The 22,152-nt window shown below is 48.0% G+C and overlaps 1 protein-coding gene across 1 annotated transcript in view; it reads right to left on the bottom strand.

Annotated features, from left to right (window-relative positions):
* Positions 1–3,266: 3,266 nt before the first annotated feature.
* The window catches only part of LOC124742380, a 145,770-nt gene continuing 126,884 nt past the window's right edge, over positions 3,267–22,152 (bottom strand). Inside the window, exon 5 of the mRNA XM_047248802.1 lies at positions 3,267–3,430. The gene's annotated coding sequence lies outside the window, so the exon portion shown is untranslated. The remainder of the gene's footprint in view (positions 3,431–22,152) is intronic.

Below are 22,152 nucleotides of genomic sequence, written 5' to 3'. Positions count from 1 at the left end.
GTAGGGCGCTGCAGTCATGGACTGTGCGGCTGGTCCCGGCGGAGGTTCGAGTACTCCCGCGGGCATGGGTGAGTGTCTGTTTGTCCTTAGGATAATTTAGGTTAAGTAGTGTGTAAGCTTAGGGACTGATCACCTTAGCAGTTAAGTCCCATAAGACTTTTTTAAAAAAAGGAAGCAAAGAATCCTTTGTATCTTATATTCAATTACCGATTTACTTGTGTAAGATGTATGAGTTCCCACTCAAGTTGTAATAGTACGACAGTTATATGAAGACTAATATTTCATATAAGTACCGAGGATGAAGCACCGATGAATTTGCATCAAATTGCACACGGTCACTTCTTGTATATTTGGAATTTGGTTAACCCTAAAAGTGTAAATAATATTATTAATGTCCTGTTAATTCAAAAGTCATTAGCGGAAGAAAATTATTTTGAAACACTGTACGTAGGTATCTGTAAATTTAGTGTTTTGTGACAGGCAACATAGTTGAGTGATGACATCGCTGTGGATCATGTCAGCAGTGTTAGCATTGAATTGTTAGTTAATGTCTTGAAAGCGGCACATCACCTAAGAAAAAGAGAGCAATCGATTTTCTTTCGTGAGGACAATTGTAAACTAATCTTTATATTAGGGAAGCCAATTCTGAGAAATGCCCGTTGACAGGGCTCTGAAAGCAGATTACGAACAAGGATTAGTTGGAAAGGTATGCATTCTACTTCATCATATTCAAAATGATTGTTGGTGCTTCTGACTGCATTGATATTTATTAGAAAACTGAAAGCAAGTGTGTTACATCAACAAGAGATAAATGAAACTCAGATTATGTGTTGAGTATATTTGTATCTTGGCGTGCTGTATGAGTTTAATAAACGTATATGAAACAGTGGGAAATCTCATAAGCGGTAAGTTAGTAAGCATGAGTCTTCTAAGGGTGTTCTTCAAATTATAAATCAGATACAGCGCGTTGTTATATGAACAAAACCACCTTAGGCATCAGTGTCATCAAGTTCTGTGAAGAGAGACAAATGCCGCACAGTGATAACGAAATTTCATTTTCAAGTAGAAGTAATCACCCTCTTTATATGTAAAAAGTTTATGGAAATTTTATACAAAAATAATAACGACATATTACGAAGTGAAGTTAAAAGTGATTTTACTAGCAATTGGCATCGTTATGGTAGTATATTAGTATAAAATTCATAAAACTGTTTCCTCGAGTCAGAAAGTTGAATACCACAAATCTGATTGTGGTAGGGAAGGTAAAAAGTCTGAAAAGAGACCGCTCAGTCCAAGCTTTCTGGGGGGTCAGTGAAGTGACATAGAAAGAGATTAAGGATTTTCGGTCAGATGAAAATAGGGTAACATCAACAGCAGCAGAAAACGGTGTAAACAGCAGTAGGATTAATCCTGAGTAGGAAGAAAGGGCAGAGAGTGAGTTACCGTGAACAGTTAAGTGGTAGTATTATTCTCATCAGAGTCGAGCGCGAACAAACGCGAAAAAGAAGTCCACGTAAACGGTCCGACGTCACGAGCGTAAGATAAAGAGATAGAGGCAATGTATGAGGAGCGTACTGAACGTGTAATTCATTATGTGAAAAGAGATAAAAGTCTTATAAATGTAGGTTATTGAAACGCTGGAGTTGAGCAAGGAGCAGAGAACAGAGTCAGGGGAGAATATGAGTTCTGTAATATTAACCAGGTTAGTTGAATCCTATAATATATTCCAGCTAGTCACAGCGAATATAGAGTTGAAAAACCGCAAAACGAGCAGGTATAATTAGCAAAATCCTGGAGACAGGGCAGATCCCAGATGTATTACATCATTGCCAGACAGAGATTCCGAAATCAGGTCTTGTGTTGTAAGACTTGCCCAGGAGCAGATACATACTCGTGTCGAGCGGGATACTGAAATACCGAAGAATAACGAGAATAATGCATTGCATTTACTACAGCTATAAATACCACTATAATGGATATCACAATAGGCAGTTCAATTGAAAATGAATAGACATCTCTAAAAACGGGAATCACAAAATTTTGACTAAATTTGATTACGACGAAAATAACAATAAAGAAACTTTGGATAACATAATAGGTACTTCTGTTCATCGACAAAAGAAGGAAGTATAAAGATGTTCAGGAAAAGACGGGAATTTAGCAGAAGAAGTCACTTGGGAACAAAATAACTAGTAAGTGCAGGAAGGCCAAGGTGAGAAGACGATAGAATATGTGTCAAGACATCAAGCAATAACTTTCATGGTACTTAAGCTATCTGCAAAAACTGCCCGAGAAGGCAGAGATTGCGATGTGTTCAACAAATAACTCAGAACGTTGGATGCAACTGCTACCCTGACATGAAGAGATTGGCACGGGAGAAAAATTTGTGGCAAGCCTCATCAAATAGGTGAGAAAACTGATGCCCCCTCTCCTCCATCCCCCCCCCCCCCCCCCCGCCACACACACACAAAAGACTATTGCTTTATTAAATGAATCTCACACTGATATGTAATCTCCCATCAAATTCTGCGTACGAGAATCTAAGTACTCACTGGAACCGCGTCCCATGCCCTTAAATTAGAATCGCTTGACGAAGAACACTTCAGTGTCGTTTTCGAAAAAGTTGAAGCATGTTTAGAAAGACTTGTGGTTTGGGCGCATCATCTACACAGTTGAAAAAGCTAAAGTAGAGCCACGGAGTGGTGAAGGCGATAGTACGCCGATGAAAATGAAAATGGTTCACTTATCGTTCTCTGATTAGTTGTCAGCGATGCTGACATGCACAGTTAATCATATGCTTTACGTTTTGAAAATGGATAAAACAGTAATTGGCTCCTGTCAACAATGTTGTAAGATTACTTTTATAGCCAGATGAAGAACAACCGATAGTCGTAGTGTAGATAAAAATGAGGGAAGCTAAAAATAACTTGGGCTCTCGTTCGTGTCGACAGTGAGATCGTTCGAGACCAGGCAAAGCTCCGATAACACATGGATGAGGAACTAAATCAGCCTTGGATGGGGAACTAAATCGGTCATAACCATTTTGAAAAAAATCGTCCTTGCCTAGAAACTGTACAAAATGAGTGGAGTTGCACCTACTGGGTTTCAAAACCGTTCTCCGCGCTCGATTTTATGGGAGTGTGCGTTTGTTTGTCTGTGTATGTGTGCGTGTGTGTGTGCGTGTGCATGTGTGTGTGTGTGTGTGTGTGTGTGTGTGTGTGTGTGTCTGTGTGTGTGACAGAGAGAGAGAGAGAGAGAGAGAGAGAGAAATTTCTTACTTTCTTATTTATTTTAATTTTTAATTTCTATTATTTTGTTTTTACTTCATTTATATATTTATTTTTCTGCTGATCCAGTCAGGCGATTTAGTCCTGTTTCCTTGTGCTTCAGCCGATGATGCGCATGCCTTTTTTGCCTTTCTTCGAGATTCCTGTGAATAAAAAATTTCATGTTACAGTTGACGTAAATGGTTAATTAATCAAATAACAATGCATGTGTAAAAGGCCGACTCACTCATAATAGATTCTATACCTCCGTTTTTGTTTCAGAGTCTCCTCAAGATAATTATCTAACTGTACAGTTGTTGCTTTCAGTTTACACTATGTGATAAAAGTATTCGGACACCCCCAAAAACAACCGTTTTTCGTTGGTTGGTTGGTTTAAAGATTAAAGGGACCAAACTGCAAAAGTCATCAGTCCCTTGTTTCAGAAACACACAGAGCACAGTGAAACCATCCATTAATCATTCGAAGCACTAAAATAAAAATTCCGGGGGAAGAAAAGCCCCAAGGTCAATAATAAAGCAACATGGAAAACGCAGCACAACAACAAAAACAACATAGAGAAGAAAGGCAGAAAGAATTAAAACTAATGCAGAGCATTTTGGCTGGCTGATCACGAAAATAAAAGGATGAGCCAGCCACTCTGCAACACGTTAAAACCTCCAGCCTAAAAGATTAGGGTGGAGTCGAATTACAACTCAAAACTAATTAGAAGATACAGCTGAAAAGAGGGTGCTGTAATAAAATTAAATGGACCTATAAAAGCCGCTTGCTCGAATAAAACTTAAAACCCGATCTGCCATAGAGACATTGTCACTTAAAAGAGATGATAAATCACCCTGGAGATTAAAAGTTCGCCTGAGAGCGGTTAAAAGAGGACATTCCAACAACATATGGGCCACCGTCATGTTTGCACCACAGTGACAATGAGGGGAGTCCTCTCGACGCAGCAGATGACCATGCGTCAGGCAAGAGTGACCAATGCGGGGCCTACAGAGAACAAAAGAATCCCTGTGAGAGGCCCGCATGGAGGAACCCCATACTGTCGTGGTCTCGTTAACTCGCCGCAGCTTGTTGGGTGCAGCCAGAGTGCGCCATTCGTCTCCTCACATCCCAAAGACCCGACGGCGCAACACCGATCGGAGATCAGTTGCCGGGAGGCAGATCTCCAGCGTCAGTTTGTGGGTAGCTTCTTTGGCTTACTTGTCGGCGAGTTCGTTTCCCGCTATCACAACGTGTCCCGGGGTCCATATAAACACCACTGAATGTCCACACTGTTCAAGAACATGAATGGACTCCTGGATGGCAACAACCATGGGATGGCGTGGGTAGCACTGGTCAAGAGTCTGTAGACTACTGAGAGAGTCACTGCTAATGACAAAGGACTCTCCAGCGCTAGTACGAATACGCTCAAGGGCACGAAAAATGGCTGTTAGCTCTGCGGTGTAAACACTGCAGCCTTCCGGCAAGGAGTGCTGGTCTACATAGTCCGCATGAGCATAAGCGTACCCCACACGGCCATCAACCATCGAGCCATCTGTATAGATAACCTCTGAGTCACGGGATGCGTCGAGGAGAGCAAGAAATTGGCGGCGCAAGACTGCAGGAGGAACTGAATCTTTTCGCCATCGTGGGAGGTCGAGCCGAAGCTGCGGCCGACGAATACATCAAGGTGGTGTATGTGGGTGACCTGAAAAGCAGATGGAAGAGGCAAAGACTCGAGTTCACTAAGGAGGGACCAAACACGGATCAAAATTGTATACCCTGATCCCGACCGCCGGTGGGGGATATGGACTGCCGCATTAGCGAAAAGGAGACGGTAGTTAGGGTGATGGGGCAAACAACGGACGTGTGCAGCATAGTTAGCTAAGAGTTTTTAACGCTGGACGCGAAGTGGAGGAGCCCCAGCCACAGCAAGTAGGCTATTAACAGGCTGGTGTGGAATGCTCCTGTCGCCTGTCGAACCCCAGAGTATTGAATGGGGTTCAGCAGTTGCAACACTGAGGATGACACTGAGCCATAAGCCACACTCCCATAATCCAGTGGGGACAGCTTGAGTGCTTTGTAGAGCTGCAGCAGCTTATTACGATCTGCACCCCAAGTTGTATTGCTGAGGCAGCGGAGGGCATTCAGATGCTGCCAAGCACTGACGCTTGAGCTGACGAATATGTGGAAGCCAAGTAAGCCAGGCATCGAACAGCAATTCCAGAAAACGGCAAGTGTCAGCAACCCTGATCACGGCATCCTGAAGATAGAGCTCATAGTGGGGATGGACAGTGCGACGACAACAAAAGTGCATAACACAAGTCTTCGCAGTAGAAATGTGAAACCCATGGACTACGGCCCACGCCTGCACCGTGCGTAAGGCTCCCTGCAACCTACGTTCTGCAACACTAATGGTGGAGGAGCTGACAAAGATGCAGAAATCGTCAGCATATAACGTGGGTGAGACAGACGAGCCCACTGCTGCTGCAAGGCCATTAATGGCCACAAGCAAAAGTGGCACGCTCAATACAGAGCCCTGTGAAATGCCGTTTTCCTGGACATGAAGAGAACTATGGGACGTGCAAAGTAAAACGCGGAATGTTCGAACAGATAAAAAATTCTTAAGAAAAATGGGTAGAGAGCCCCAGAGACCCCACCCGTGAAACGTGGCGAGAATATGGTGCCGCCACGTCATCTCATATGCTCTGGAGAGGTCAAAAAAGACGGAGTCGAGGTGTTGGCGCATGGAAAAAGCAGTGCGGATTGCAGACCCAAGGAAGACCAAAGTATCGGCGGTGGAACGGCCCAGACGGAAGCCGCTCTGGCATGGAGCCAGAAGACCCCGAGGCTCGAGCAGCCAACACAGCCGTCGACTCACCATACGTTCCAGTAGCTTGCACAGAGTATTTGTAAAGCTGATGGGCCGATAGCTATCCACATTAAGCGGGTCCTTACCAGGCTTCAGCACCGGAATGATGGTACTTTCTCGCCACTGCGACGGAAAGACACCATCGCCCCATATGCGGTTTAAGATGGCAAGAACACATCGCTGACGGTCCGGGGACAGGTGTTTGAGCATCTGACTGGGGATGCCATCTGGCCCAGAGGCTGTATCGGGGCACTGTGCCAGGGCGCTTTGGAGTTCCCATGAACTAAATGGGGCGTTATACGCCTCAGGGTGGCGAGAAGCAAAAGAAAGCCGTTTGCCTTCCTCCCGGCGTTTCAGCGCGCGAAACGCAGAGGCCCGAACATAGTGCTGAGCGAAATGCTCGGCGATTGCATCGGTATTGGTGGATACCACCCCGTTGATGGTAAGCCCTGGGACACCTGTAGAGTGCTGCAATCCAAAGAGGCGCCGAATCTTCATCCACACCTGGGAGGTTGAAGTACAGGAACCAATGGTGGAAACGTACCTCTCCCAGCACTCCTGTTTCCGCCTTTTGATGAGCAGCCGGACCTGAGCACGGAGGCGTTTGAATAAAATGAGGTTCTCCAAAGACGGGTGCCGCTTATGTCGCTGAAGAGCCCGCCGACGCTCTTTAATGGCCTCAGCGACCTCCGGAGACCACCAAGGCACTGAATTTAGCCGGGGGCACGCTAACGAACGAGGAATGGTACGTTCCGCAGCGTAAACAATCGCTGCAGTCAATGCCTCAACCGCCACATCGATGGTACCGTGGGGGAGAGATTCAACGGTGGCAGCAGAGGAGAACACTTCCCAGTTTGCCTTGCCAAATGCCCATCTGGGCAAGCGTTCATGGGAGCGACGCTGGGGTAGTGAAAGGAAGATGGGAAAATGGTCACTACCACACAAGTAGTCGTCGACTCTCCAGTGAACTGATGGTACAAGCCCTGGGGTGCTCAACGACAGATCTATGGCCGAGAACGTGCCATGCGCCACAATGAAATGTGTGGCGGCGCCAGTGTTTAAGAGGCAGAGGTCGAGTTGGGAGATGAGATTCTCGATATCTCTGCCTCGGCCAGTAATCTTCATTCCACCCCACAGGGGATTGTGGGCGTTAAAATCCCCCAGGAGAAGGAAAGGCGTGGGGAGTTGGGTGACAAGTGTAGCCAATTCAGTCAGGGGGACTGTACCACCTGGAGGGAGATAGACACTGCAGATGGTTATGTCCTGGGTAGTTCTTACGCAGACAGCCACAGCTTCCAATGATGTTTGAAGGGGCACAGGAGCACTATATACAGAGGTAAGGACATACATACCCATTAATAAAGGGAGTTGCTTGGTTGGTATGGGGGGTTAAAGGGACCAGACTACTACGGTCACCGGTCCCTTTTTCCAAAACTTAAAAACACCCACAGAGAATAAAAGCGAACAAGGAAAAGATGATAGACGACAAAGGACAAGAGAAACTGAGACAAAGAGCAGACAAAACGAATTAAAATCACACAGAGTGTGACGGTGGTTGGATGACCATAGAGATAAAAAAGGAGAAGCCAACCACCAAGAACATATTAAAAACTCAGCTTACAATCGTAGGCCAAAGGCCAGAATCCACACAAAACAATAAAAGAAAACAGAAACACTCAGAGTAAATGATAAAAACCCCCTGAACGAATAAAATGTAAAACTAAGCCAGCCATAGCGGGCTCATCAGTTAAAAGGGCAGGGAGCATATCAGGCAGCGCAAATGTCTGCCTGAGCACAGCTAAAAGCGGAAAAGTGAATAAAATATGCACCACCATCAAAACTGCCCCGCAGCGACAGAGAAGCAGGTCATCACAACGCAATAAATAACTGTGTGTCAGTTGGGTGTGGCCAATGCGGAGCCGACAAATAACAACTGAATCTCTGTGAGTGGCTCGCATGGATGATTGCCACACACACGTCGTCACCTTGAGAGAACGGAGTTTGTTTGGCGTGGGCAGATTGCGCCATTCACTGTCCGAAAGCGAGAGAACTTTGCGGCGTAAGACTGCCCGCAAATCAGGCTCCGGGAGGCCAATGTCCAGGATGGGTTCACTGCTGGCCTGTTTGGCCAGGCAGTCAACATGTTCATTGCCCGGGATACCAACATGACTGGGGGTCCACACAAAGACCACAGAGCGGCCGCAACGGGCAAGAGTATGCAGGGACTCATGGATAGCCTCACCAGACGAGAACGAGGGAAACACTGGTCGAGAGCTCGTAAACCACTCGGGGAATCTCTACAGATGACGAAGGACTCACCTGAGCAGGAGCGGATATACTCTATGGCACGAAAGATGGCGATCAGCTCAGCAGTAAAAACGCTGCAGCCAGCTGGCAAAGAATGTTGTTCATAGTGGTCCCCTCGAGTCAGAGCATAACCGACACGACCAGCAACCATCGAGCCGTCAGTGTAAACAACGCCAGAGCCCTGATACGTGGCCAGGATGGAATAAAAGCGGCGTCGGAAGGCCTCCAGAGAGACTGAGTCCTTCGGGCCTTGTGCCAATTCGAGCCGAAGGCAAGGGCGAGGCACACACTACGGGGGTGTAAGCAGAGGTGCCCGGAAAGGAGGTGTAACAGGGAAAAACCCAAGCCTGTAGAGAAGCTTTTTGACGCGTATGGCGATCGGACAACCCGACCAGGGCCGACGTTCTGGAAGATGGACGACTGACTGCGGGAACAGGACACGATAGTTTGGATCCCCGGGCAAGCTAGAAACATGGGCAGCATAAGCAGCCAGAAATTGTTGGCGTCGTAACCGCAGCGAAGGGGCACCTGCCTCCTCAAGTATGCTGTGCACAGGGCTGGTCCGGAAGGCATCAGTGGCAAGGTGTATCCCGCTGTGGAGGATTGGGTTCAGCACCCGCATTGCAGATGGGGATGCTGAGCCATAAGCCAGGCTCCCACTATCCAGACGAGACTGGATTAACGCCTGGTAGAGCCGTAACAGGGTAGATCGGTCGGCGCCCCAGAGGGTGTGGCTCAAGCATCGCAGAGCATTTAGATGCCGCAAATACGCCTGTTTAAGCTGCCGAATATGAGGCAGCCAAGTCAACTGGGCATCGAAAACCACCCTTAAAAACCTGTGTGATTCCACCACAGCAAGAAGTTCGCCGTCAAGATAAAGCCGCGGCTCCGGGTGAACAGTGCATCGCCGGCAGAAATCCATAACGCAGGTCTTGGCTGCTAAAAACTGGAACCCATAAGCTACAGCCCAAGACTGCACCTTACGGATAGCACCCTGTAGCTGACGTTCAGCAGCTGCAATGCCAATAGAGCTGTAGTAAAGGCAGGAGTCATCAGCATACAGAGATACGGAGAACCCATTTATTGCAATTAAAAACAGGCAGACACTGAGGACAGATCCCTGTGGTACCCCATTCTCCTGGACTCGGGAGGAACTATGGGAGGCCGCGACTTGCACGTGGAAGGTACGATACGACAGAAAATTGTGGATAAACATCGGCAGAGGGCCCCGAAGACCCTATCCATGAAGTGTAGGAAGGATGTGATGACACCATGTCGTATTGTACGCCTTACACATGTCGAAAAAGACAGCGACCAGGTGCTGACGGCGGGTAAAGGCAGTATGGATTGCCGACTCCAGGCTCACCAGATTGTCGGCGGCGGAGCGGTTTTTACGGAACCCATCCTGAGATGGAGCCAGAAGGCCCCGTGACTCCAATACCCAGTTCAACCGACGGCTCACCATCCGTTCAAGCAACTTGCAAAGAACGTCGGTGAGGCTAATGGGACGGTAGCTGTCCACCTCCAAAGGGTTCTTCCCAGGTTTCAGAATGGGGATAACAATACTTTCCCGCCATTGCGACGGAAGCTCACCGTCGACCCAAATGCGGTTGTAAAGGTCGAGGAGCCATCGCTGGCAGTCCACTGAAAGGTGTTTCAGCATCTGACAGTGGATGCGATCTGGCCCAGGAGCGGTATCAGGGCAAGCGGCAAGCGCACTGTGAAATTCCCACTCACTGACTGGAGCATTGTAGGATTCAGAATGGTGGGTGCGAAAAGCAAGGCTCCGACGTTCCATCCGCTCTTTAATGGAGCGGAAGGCCAGAGGCTGAAGTGGAACTCAGAGCAAAATGCTCTGCCAAGCGGTTCGCAATTACGTCGGAGTCAGTACAAACTGCTCCATTCAGTGAGAGCGCAGGGACGCTGACATGGGACCGATAGCAATAGAGGCGTCGAATCTTGGCCCAGACCTGCGATGGAGCCACATGGAGGCCAATACTTGTGTTGGCAAATGATGCGGCGGGCCAGCGCATGGAGCCGTTTGAAGGCAATGAGGTGTTCTGTGGAGGGATGTCGCTTGTGACGCTGGAGCGCCCGCATGCGATCTTTAATCGGCTCAGCAATCTCAGGCGACCACCAAGGCACAGTCCGCCGAAGAGGGGTCCCAGAAGAACGGGAATAGCAGATTCTGTGGCAGTAACGACGACGGTGGTGGCCGAAAGAACCACCGCATCAATGGCGTCAGAAAGAGGCTCAACAGCGGCAATGGAGGAGAACAGGTCCCAGTCAGCCTTGTTCATAGCCCAGAAGAGTGACGTTGTGGCAGTGACAGAAAGATCAGACGGTAACAGCCTGTGGCGTCCACACCCGAACAGCGACAGCCTCTAAAGGTGTTTGTAGAGGGACAGACTCGCTGTGAAGAGAGTGAAGGATATAGATGCAGACGCCACCAGACACCCCTTCGTAAGCAGCTCGGTTCTTATAAGTTTCTTGAAGAGCAACGAAGAAGAACAGGTGCAGGCTGAGAAGTTGTCAGAGTTCAGCAAGATGGTGGAAGAAACCGCTGCAGTTCCACTGGAGGATGATATTGTCCATGGCTGAGAAAGGCATGAACGGACTGGGGAGGCATATTACGCCGCTCGGTCACCTTCTGCCACTGATGGAGCGCCTTCACAAGTGCTATCCATTGCGTCTGAGGGACTGGCGAGATCGAGGTCCTCAGAGGGCGCAATAATCTCCACCTTATCCTCAGAGGTAGAGCTTGTAGGTAGCGGTGGAGTCAGTGCCACCACAGGTGCCTTGGTCTTACAGGTCTTCAATGGCGCTTTCTATCGCTGTTCCTTTGGTTGCCGTTGCTGGGAGGGCGTACTGGAGTCATTCTCTGGGACTGAAGATGATCGCGAAGCTCGACGATCAGCGACCTATGGCTTCATCAGCCACTGGTGGGTGTCTGCTTGGCCGCTGATAGAAACCTGGGAACGGAGTGCCTCAAGGGATCCTTTCCAAACGAGAGAAGCTGAAGAAGACTTACACTTCTCTGGCTTAAAGTGGGGACTGGTGTTCCCGATGGTTGAGGGCAGGGGGTGTTGCTTCGGAAGTAGATGGAGCAGGAGCAACAGGGAGTGAATTGCCCCCCACAATCAAGGGGGCTGGTGGATGCTGACCGATCTTAGAGCCAACCACGTGATGATGGGAGAACTGTTGTTGCAGCAGCGGCGTAGGTCGACGTCATTGACACAGGATGGAGCCTCTCATATTTCCGTTTAGCCTTCGTGTAGGTCAGGCGGTCCAGGGTCTTATATTCCATTTTCTTCCATACTTTCTGGAAGACCCGGCAGTCCGCCGAACAGGGGTAATGGTGTTCTCCGTAGTTAACACAGATAGGAGGCGGGGTCCATGGAGTACTGGGATGCGAAGGATGTCCACAATCTCGACACATGATGACGGAAGTACAGTGGGATGACATGTGCCCAAACTTCCAGCATTTAAAACACCACATCAGAGGAGGGATATATGGCTTCACATCACAACGGTAAACCATCACCTTAACCTATTTGGGTAAGACATCACCCTCGTAGGCCAAGACGAAGGCACCCGTGATTATCCCTCGGACCCTTATAGACACGCCGGAACAAGTGAACACCTCGTCGTTTGAGATGGCACGCAGTTCATTGTCGGACTGCAGAAGAAGATCCCTGTGGAAGATAATACCCTCTACCATGTTGAGACTCTTAGGGGAATTGATGCTAACTGAAACATCCCCCAACTTGTCACAAGCAAGCAACCTCCGTGACTGGGCAGAGGATGCTGTTTTGATGAGAACTGAACCAGAGCGAATTTTGGACAAGCCATCCACCTCCCCGAACTTGTCCTCTATGTACTCCACAAAACACTGGCGCTTGGTCGATATAAATGATTCACCATCAACTCGTGTACACACGAGGGAACGGGGTGAATAGTTTCCATTGCCTTCTTTAGCCATATGTTTCTGCCATGGAGTGGCCAGGGAGGGAAACGATCTTGGTTCGTATTTCTTGCCATTGAGGTTAGACCTCGATCGCTTAGAGACTGATGGTGGAGGCCCACCAGCGAGGGATGATGTACCATGCTTCATTGCGGGTCATCCGCCCTGATGTCACCCATTCCGACCAGGGGCTCTCCCCACGGGCGCCACCCAGCCACAGCAAAGACCACCTGGCAGGATGGCCTTTGCTGGGAGTCCCGATGCCCCAGAGGGATAGGCATCTACTCCTCGGCATACGTGGGGAGGTAGCAGCTCAGGCATCAGCAGTGCGATCCCTTTGTAGTCAGGGGGCTACCTCCAAGAGGGTACATGACAACCCCACCACAACAGACTGGCTACCATGCTTGTTGTTGGGTGTCGAATATCCATTAATAAAGGGAGTAAAGATGGATGTACACAATGGAGGGAATGTAGGCTACCTGGATCACACTCCAGCCGATGTGGCCAGAAGCTCAGTGTAAGTCCAACTCCACGACAACAACGAATATGCCAGATCGTAGGGCAAGATGGATATAGAATGCACTACGTAAGGCGTCCTTTCCCAAATGGTATGCACTAACGGAAAATTTGGAAAGGTAGTAATCAAACCCCTTAGGGGACAATCACATTAAAGGCCAAAACAGTTGAGACTCCTTTTAGTCACCTCTTACGACAGGCAGGAATACGGCGTCCTATTCTACCCCCGAACCCACAGGGTGTTCGGAAAGAGGGCACTACCACACAAGTCGTTATGCACAATCCATTGGACAGACGGTAAGAGACTAGGGCTGCAGATCGAATGGTCGATGGTGGAGTACATGCCATGAGCCATACTGAAATGTGTGAAGGCACCATCGTTTAAAAGGGGAAGGCTGAGGTGTGCCAATACGTTCTCAATGTTGGAGCCTCGACCTGTTGCCCCTGACCGAGCCCACAGAGGGTTATGGGCGTTGAAGTCGCCCAGTAACAGGAACGGTAGCGGCAATTGAGCTATTAGTGCAGCCAGGACATGCTGCGGGACATCACCAACTGGTGGAAGATACAGACTGCAGACAGTAACAGCCTGTGTCGTCCACACTCAAACAGTGACAGCCTCTAAAGGTGTTTGTAGAGGGACAGATTCGCTGTGAAGGGAGTGCAGGACGTAGATGCAGACACTACCAGACACCTTTTCATAAGCTGCCGGGTTCTTATAATAACCCCAATAGCCACGGAGGGCGGGGATTCACAAGGCTGGAAACCAATTTTCCTGAAGAGCAATGCAGAAGAAAGAGTGAAGGCTGATAAGTTGTCGGAGCTCAGCTAGATGGTTTAAGAAACCGCTGCAGTTCCACTGGAGGATGATATTGTCCATGGCTGAGAAAGGCGTGAAGGGACTGGGAAGGCAGATTACGCTGCTGGGTCACCTGCTGCCACCGATTGAGCAGCTGTGCTAGTGCTATCCATTGCATCTGAGGGACCAGCGAGATCGAGGTCCTCAGCGGACGCCAGGATCTCCACGTCGCCCTCAGACATAGAGCTTGAAGGTTGTAGTGGGGTGAGTGCCACCGCAAGGTCTTTGGCCTTAGAGGTCTTTCTCTTTGACGTCTCTCGCTGAACCTTGGGTTTCGCTGGCTTTGAGGGCTTCACTGATTCAGTCTGTGGGATGGAGGAGGATCGCAAAGCTCTATCATCAGCCACTTGTGGGCACTTACGCCACTGCCAGGCATCATCCTTCCCGCTTATGGAAACCTGGGTAGGGAGGGGCCCAAGGGACGCCTTGAGAGTGGGAGTATCCAAAGAAGTTGGATGCTTCTCTGGATTAGAAGTGGGTACGGATGTCCTCGATGGGTGGGAGGGTGTTCTCCCGAGGTAGGTGGCACAGGAGCAACAGGGTGGGTAGAGCCCCCCACGGGCAAGGGGGCATGGGTAGTTGTACGGCTTGGTGATCCTGTTCCAATTCTCGGAAATGATGGGGCTACCATGGTTGTCATAGCAGCGGCGTATGAAGATGTCATTCGAACAGGATGTAGTCAGTCATTTTCCTCTTAGCCTCACTATAGGTCAGTCAGTCCAGGGTCTAATAGTCCATGATTTTGCGTTCTTTCTCAGGATCCTTCAGTCTGGTGAGCAAGGTGAATGATGCTCTCCACAGTTGACACACATGGGAGGCAGGGCACATGGAGTATAGGGATGTGTTGGGTGTCTGCATGTGAAGCTGGAAGTACAGCGGGAAGACATATGGCCAAACTTCCAGTACTTGAAGCACCACATTGGGGGAGGGATATAGGGCTTGACATCACACCAGTAGACCATCACCTAGACCTTCTCTGGTAATGTATCACCCTCAAAGGCGAATATGGAGGACTGGTAGCAACCTGATTATCCCTCAGACGATATGCACACCTCAACGCTCTAAGTTGGCGTGCAGCTCGTAATCAGACTGCAAAAGTAGGTCCCTATGGAAAATAATACCCTGGACCATATTTAAACTCTTATGTGGTGTGATGGTAACGTTAACATCCTCCAACTTGTCACAAGCAAGTAACCTTCGTGACTGCATAGAGAATGCCGTTTTTATCAAAACTGACCCAGAGCTAATTTTGGACAAGCCCTCCACCTCCCCAAACCTGTCCTCTAAATGCTCTAGAAAGAACTGAGGCTTTGTGGACATGAAAGACTCCCCATCAGCTCTCGTACAAACTAGGAACCGGTGCAAATAACTGTCACTGTCATACTGAGATTTACGCTCCTCCCACGGTTTGGCGAGCGAGGGAATCGTTTGCAGATCGAATTTCTGAGCATTACATTGAGCCCGAAAACGCTTAGAGACTGCTGACGGCTGGCCACCAGTGAGAGATGATGTACCATGCTTCATTGCAGGTCATACCCCCCTGATGCCACCCACTTCAACCAAGGGCCCTCCCCACAGGCGCCATCCAGCCTCAGCAACCGACAGGATACATGGCGGCCCCACCTCAATGGACTGGCTACCATGTTGGATATTAGGTGCAATGAAGTCGATGGTGGTCGTCTCCGCAAAAAGTAAGACTGCACAGTGCATAGTGGAAATTGCACCCAGGAAAGAATCCTCGCCCAAGAGATGGAGAACGAGCGGGACAGCAATGCGACAACGATAAAGCTGGCTAGAAGTCTCAATGCACGATGAGCAAAATGCGCCATGTAACGTGCCCTTCCGCAGTTGGCTCGCTCTTCGGAAGAATTTAAAAAGATGTAGGTCAAACCCGAGAGAAGACCATCACATATAGGCTGAAACGTTTGGGACTCCTTTTAGCCGCCTCTTACGACAGGCAGGAATAGTGCAGGCCTATTCGTACCCCCGAACGCGCACGGGCCATCTCCAATGGTCATGACAGCAGGAGGTCAGCCGATGATATAATGTATCAGTTTCATTGCAACAGTGGCAACGATCCGTCACACTGAGACGAATACGAAAATGTCGCACGTTGGTAGGTATAATATTATGAACAACTTGGTACCACGAGGACACCACTGCCATCGGGAAAATCGGGAGGTTAATGTTAGACCAAAAAATCTTCCAGTTCGTTAGGGGCGACAGGGCTTCCACAGAGGAAATACTACGAGGAATTGGCCAGCGGCTTAACAGCATTTTTAGGTAGAGGTTCGCTTGGGAAAGGCTATTTACTCCTAAATAACTGACTTCAAAAAAATTCCTTAAAGTGCCGTAGTTTGTAAGTAATCCTAGCAGTATCTACTGGAGGTGCTAAACTCGCCAGTCGGATACAGTCATAAAGGCGACCTGTAAGTGACTGGGGGGCGCGTTGACACGTTAAAACGGTGCGACGGATGAGTATGGCATGACACCATACAGCACGCGAAATATAGAGTTGCTCCAGATAAACCTGTCAGTTAAACTTCGCAGGAAGTGGAAAGATTCGTGCAATAAAATGAGCCTTACTTAACACATACGTTTCCATGTCCCGGACCTTAGGAACAAGTGAGAGGGAGCGACGCACGCATTCAATGATCACTCCCTGAATCTTATCAGTGACAGACTTCCAGTTTATCGTAGCCATCTTTAACGGACAACTGTCAATTCTAACACCCAAAGATCGATATCGGGTGACCTTCAAAGCCCATGGAATTTCAACAGCGTCAAATCTTCAGAAACTGAGTAAGTGACATTTCTGGTCATTGACCTGTGCTCCCTGTAAGACGACAAAAGAAATCCAAAACTTACTTCAGCAGTGGTATATCATCATGGGTACAGAGAAGAACCGTAACGTCGTCAGCAAATGCACAAATGGTAAACCTTTCTCCCAGCAGCGACCAGTCACCCAAACGAGCAGCTATAGTTCGCAATAATGGCTCCAGAAACAGCACATAGAGCGACATAGATAATGGACTTCCTTGATGGATGACACACCGCGATAGGGGAAGTAAGACTGCCATTTATGTCAATGGATGCCCGAATACCAGTGATTAGAGAGCTAAACAGCCGTTGTGCAGCATTGTTAAAACCAACAGTCGTCAATACTCGCATAAAGAATCCATGATTAACGCTATCGAACACTTGGTGAAAATCAATGAAAAGCAAAGCGCTTGGCACAGGAGTGGTGGAAGCAATCGAAATTATACAGGGTGGTCCCGAATTCATGGTACAAACTTTAATGGTAGGTACAGGACATTGTAACAAGGATTTATTGTATAGGAATGTATAGTCGCAGGTGACGCGGTGAGGCGTAAACAGGGGAAAGAGAAATGGAGTGATCGGTTGGTGTCACTGCCGGTAGAGGGCAGTAGATGAACATGATGTATCGCAGTAGGGACAAGCGCCATTCACAATTGTGCTGCCGTAGACGATGGGTGACTTTACGTATGCAGAAAAAGCAGACATGCATTACATGTACGGCCGTGCAAATGGTAACGCCAGAGCTGCGTTACGAATGTATCGCGCGGAGTATCCTAATCGACGAATGCCGGATCATAGAATTTTTCAACGGTTACATCGTCAACTTTGTGAAACAGGTACGTTCGACGTCAACAGACATGACGCTGGTCGATTAAGAGCTGTACGCACTCCAAGACTGGAAGAACGCATCTTGAACATAGTGGCTGATAGACCCGAGTCAAGCACAAGAACTGTTGCGCGTGACGTACATGTGAGTCATCAGACTGTATGCAGAGTGTTAAATGAAAATCGCTTACACCCCTTCCATTTTCAAAAAGTACAAGCATTGAATCCGGCAGATTATCCTCTTCGCGTGAACTTCTGCCAGTGGTTGTTGCAGCAATGTGCGTTGCAGCCGGATTTCGTAGGTCATGTGCTATTTACAGATGAAGCGACATTTTCACGCGAGGGTGTCTTTAATGCGCACAATTCCCATGTGTGGGCAACAGATAATCCACATGCAACGCGTCCACATGCGTATCAACAACGTTTCGGTATTAATGTGTGGGCTGGTATTGTGAACGACTTTTTGATTGGGCCATACTTACTACCCACGCGACTCTGTGGCGACAGCTATCTTATTTTTCTGCAAGAAGTGTTACCAGAACTGCTGCAAGATGTTCCGCTCGCCATTCGTAACCGCATGTGGTTTCAGCACGATGGAGCGCCAGCACACTTCAGCACTGCTGTACGGAATTACCTGAATGCCACGTTTGGTGCTAGATGGATTGGGCGTGGTGGACCAGTCCCTTGGCCACCCCGATCTCCTGATTTCTCTTGCCTCGATTACTTTTTATGGGGACATCTTAAGAGTCTTGTTTATGAGACTCCAGTTGACTCAGATGAGGATCTCGTTGCTCGCATATCTGTAGCTGCTGCAGGTGTGCGTGAAATACCAGGCATCTTTGAACGTGTACGCCAATCGCTGCACCGACGCTGTCAAGCATGTATCGCTCATGGTGGACGCAATTTTGAACACTTACTGTAAACATGACACTTGTCAACAACGATTTCAATAAAATCTTTCGTTTTCCTTTCGGCCGTTATTTCCCCTGTTTACGCCTCACCGCGTCACCTGGGACTATACATTCCTATACAATATATCCTTGTTACAATGTCCTGCACCTACCATTAAAGTTTGTACCATGAATTCGGGACCACCCTGTATAACGACATTCAGCAACGGGAGTCAGGAGAGTACGACTCGGAAGGCAACTTTCATGGCTCGCGATAATGGTGTCCAACAATACCGATAGTCGGCTATTTACCGCTGCTGCCACTATTTTATAATCATAGTTGAAGAGGGTAATCGGGTGGATCTAATCCACACGCAAACGTCCCAGCTTTTTGGGGATCAGGACAATTTTAGCAATCTTAAAGTCAGGCGGGAGAAGACCTCTGTGAAAAACTTCATTTACCATGGAAGTTATCGTAACTCCTATCAGGGGCCAAAATCAAATATAAAATTCTTTGAGAAGACCATTGGGGCCAGGCGATTCGTGGGAGGGGGGACGAGCCGCGATATTAAGTATATCATCATGATGGACTACAGAGAAAAACTCTTCCTGGAGAGCTGGCGTAAAAACACTATTGTTGTGTACATAGTTCCGCGTAGTCAACTTTCCCACTAGAGCGCGCCCCGCTAAGCACAACAGCGCAGGCGCAGCGCTCGTCAGTCTCCGCACTACGAGATGGTGCTGCCTCAGAGACGGACCAAATTCTGCTTCCGCCGATCCACGTATTAATATGTAATGCAGCCAATAAGATTGCTGCTAACGTAGAACATTTTCTCCTCACGGATCACACTCGCTCAGTGATACCTGATCGTGCGAGGTATTATAACGAGTGTACAGACCTCCGATCAGTCAGTCTGCATTTGTCTGCACCAGTCTGTACCAGTCTGCATTTGTGTGCATTAGTCTGTACCAGTCTGCATTAGTCTGTACCTTAGTCTGTACCAGTCTATAGTCAAGTTTCAGTCTGCGCCTAATAAGATTACCATATTCCTGTACATAGCCATGAAGATAAATGAATAGACACTTTGTCAAGTATCAGAGGTATGTGAGGATAAGATTAACGTACCAAGACCAAATGAACTTCATACTGTCAATTTTAAACTGCATCCAGAATCAAGTTACATAATGTCTGTGCTTTTTATTATTTTAATAAATGCGTGTGAAAATTAATCAAATTCTGTTTAAAGTTTGTCACCGTCAATCTGCTACTCTAAGCGTGCAAGTGGCATTTCTATCGTCTGACCTAACGGCAGAAGATAAACGCGCAACGATAAGACCACGAGACATATTGCTGACACTCGCCTACTTCGTTAGAGCGACAAGTCAAATAATCTGATGGTGTGTGTACCAAAGGTCTTATAGTACGCACACCACAACTATCAAGGAGGGAGGTGAAATCAACAGACGATGGACCGTCTGAATCCACTTCAATATAAAGTTCGGAATAATACTGGTAAAGTTCAAGCTTGATATCAGATTGGGAGGACCACTCACGCCCATCCATGAACGGATGGTAGAAAGACACGTTCTTTGAGATAGCTTGTGAAGCCTGTACGATTGAACGAGGCTGGGAACGCAATCGGACACAATCCATTTGCCTACGTTTGCGTTATAGATGTTTCGCCTTCACACGGTGGTCGTCGACGACCCTCAAGGGGGTATCACGAGCATTATTGTAAAGATCGCGAAGGACAGCGTAATAAATTTCCCTAGTGCGCCTTATTTCAGCCGCTTTTTCAGCGCTAAAATGCTTGAGTGTATTTCGAAACCGGGGTTTTAGCAAATGTAACCCGCCATTTTGGAAGTAAGGAATAACGCACCTGGGACTGGGTTATCCGCACCCATACGTCTGCGATGATACCTTCCAGAGAGGGATCCGTGAGATGTAGAGTGTTTAGCTTCCATAAAGGGCGCGAAAGGTGGACCCGCTGCGGGACGTGGTTGTAAGTCATCGAAACAGCACACTGATCAGTGAAACTGGCAAGAATTACATCTATAGATAGAAGCTGATTACAGATGGGGGCAGATGAACAAAAGTGGTCCAATCAGCTACTTGAAGTAGCTGTAAAAAGCGTAAACCACTTCAATGTAGGATATCTGCAAACCCAAGCATCCTGGAGATTCAAGGACGTCACCGTAACATTAAATTCACGACAAAATGTATAATTGGGGGTCTAATCTACACGACCTAAGACGCAGTTAAAATCGTCCCCCAACAATACCTTGCGCGGTTTCTGTCTTAGTAAATAAAGGTCATAAAAACTACAGCCTATACAGCGACCATCATCTAGCGCAAAAACCGTCAGCGGGATTCCATCTCGATAAAGCAAAGCCATACCGGTAGAATTTTCGGGCGCGACATTGAAAAACAGAGTATCCAGGAGGAAAAAACATATCAACTAATACCTCTTGTAAACACACGATATCAGCTTGGGAATCGTAAATAAACTGGCGTAACGTAGCAAGCCGTAATTGGGAACGTATCCCATTAAAATTGAGAGTTAGAAATGTATATGCTCTGCATCCGTTAACACATGTAAGGTCAATAAAAGAACACGAAGGAAAAATCACTCATCACATCTGTCTCTGCTCAACGTCCGGAGGTGGGGAAAGAAGGTATAATTTTAATTTTCCCCACCGGATGCCGATGAATCCACGTTGTTCTTTTTACGACGCGTCGCTGCAATTGCAGGTTGAAAAGGCTGTTTCACACCACTCCGTGAAAACATACACTCCTGATGTGGAGGGGTTGCGGACGCATCAAGCTCCTATTTGATAGAGGAGACATTACCACTGCACTCATCGTAAATCGCGAAGCACAACTCAGAACGACCAACAGCAACATCAGGTACAGAAGAGACAGATAATGCAGTGCCGGTGTCGGATGGCATCTCCTGATCATCAGGAAGAGAACCCGCAGAATACTGTTGCTCCACCGTCTCAGCGTGGAGGAAGGGTGGTATTGCACTGGAACACTGTAAAGACTGGCCAGCAGGCAACGTCTCTGCGGGAACATCTGAACTCACGGGAACCGTCATGTCTACAGGTAAAGTGGGGGACGCAGATTCAACACACATTTCAATATCAACAGTATGGTGTCACCGCCAGACACCACACTTGCTAGGTGGGAGCCTTTAAATCGGCCGCGGTCCGGTAGTATATGTCGGACCCGCGTGTCGCCACTGTCGGTGATTGCAGACCGAGCGCCGCCACACGGCAGGTCTAGAGAGACGTCCTAGCACTCGCCCCAGTTGTACAGCCGACTTTGCTAGCAAAGCTACAGTGACCAATAAGCTCTCATTTGCCGAGACGATAGTTAGCATAGCCTTCAGCTACGTCATTTGCTACGACCTAGCAAGGCGCCATTATCAACTGCTATTTATCTTGTGATGCGTGTACCGTCAGACCGATGTTCACCAATTATGGATTAAAGTTAAGTATTCCAGAAGCTACGTACTATTTTTGCTACTATAAAGACCTTGTCATTTTCCAGACCTCACGCCATCCTGCGTGAGCTTAAACGCGTGCCTTTCGGCTACCCTCTAGTGGCTTGGCTGTCTTGCCAAGTCACAACAGATCTCGTTTTCTATTTCAAGAGATATGTCATACACTTTCAACCACGACGGATCCAAAGACAGTGATTTTATTTATTACTCGGAGATAACATAGCTGTCGGATTCCAGTCTATTTTTTCTAATTTTCGTTTCCCAAATAATTTTATTTAGTTACCTTCATAGTCAAAATGCCTTCGTTAAAGCCTGTTATCTGTTTGTAACAAG

Source organism: Schistocerca piceifrons, unplaced genomic scaffold (genome assembly GCF_021461385.2).
Source record: "Schistocerca piceifrons isolate TAMUIC-IGC-003096 unplaced genomic scaffold, iqSchPice1.1 HiC_scaffold_2315, whole genome shotgun sequence".
NCBI classification, from domain to species: domain Eukaryota; kingdom Metazoa; phylum Arthropoda; class Insecta; order Orthoptera; family Acrididae; genus Schistocerca; species Schistocerca piceifrons.
Note: the sequence above shows the minus strand (reverse complement) of the source record. Positions and strands in the feature narration are given on the sequence as shown.